This window comes from Nicotiana attenuata, chromosome 7, assembly GCF_001879085.1.
Source record: "Nicotiana attenuata strain UT chromosome 7, NIATTr2, whole genome shotgun sequence".
NCBI classification, from domain to species: Eukaryota; Viridiplantae; Streptophyta; class Magnoliopsida; order Solanales; family Solanaceae; genus Nicotiana; species Nicotiana attenuata.
The window spans coordinates 28,484,985-28,485,712 of record NC_031995.1 but is presented as its reverse complement, the minus strand read 5'-3'; positions in this window follow the sequence as shown (position 1 = coordinate 28,485,712).

Sequence of the window (728 nt, the reverse complement as noted above, 5' to 3'; positions counted from 1 at the left end):
TAGGTCTCACGAGTCATGAGCAGGTTTAGTAGAGTCTCGCGGATCGGTACAGAGACGTCTGCATTTATCCTCGAGAGGCTGCAGAACCTTTAGGAAAACTTCACCTTCTTGTAATCTTATCGTGCGTCCTTGATTCAGCTTGAAAAGTAACTCTTGAAATTCCATCCACGCGTTCGTAAGCGCGCATGAGCGCTCAGTATCAGATGTGCCTTGATGGCTTGTGATTCCCCGATCAAGGGGCGAGTTATGATCTCTGTGAGTTTGATGTTGGGCCAGTCTGGAGGACTTGAGGACGAATCTTTGCCTATGGCTTGAGCACCGACGTGCTGATTGTGTGAATAAGTGTTTTGAACTTAAATGTTCGGTATTGTCCTTATTAGTGGAAGTGACGGCTGGGTAGCTATGTAAAGAGTGTATTAGTACTGCGAGATGTATCCATGTGACTTGGAAGTGACGAGGGAGGTCTGCTGGATGGTAGATGAACTATTAAGTGTATGATTTCCATTGTGATTAGATGTGTAGCTCCGAGTTATGGGCGCGTGAAGAATCTTTCGTGTCTCCTAGTTGGGAGCGAAGTAGATTTCATGCTGCGGTATAAGTTCAGACTCAGGTAGACTAAGTGGTTGTGTAATGTGTATGGCGGTGGAAGGTATACAGAAATGTTATATTGAAGCGAAGCAGGTGGGTTATCTCCTGCGAAGTGTTCTGAAGTAGTGTGATCCTTATGT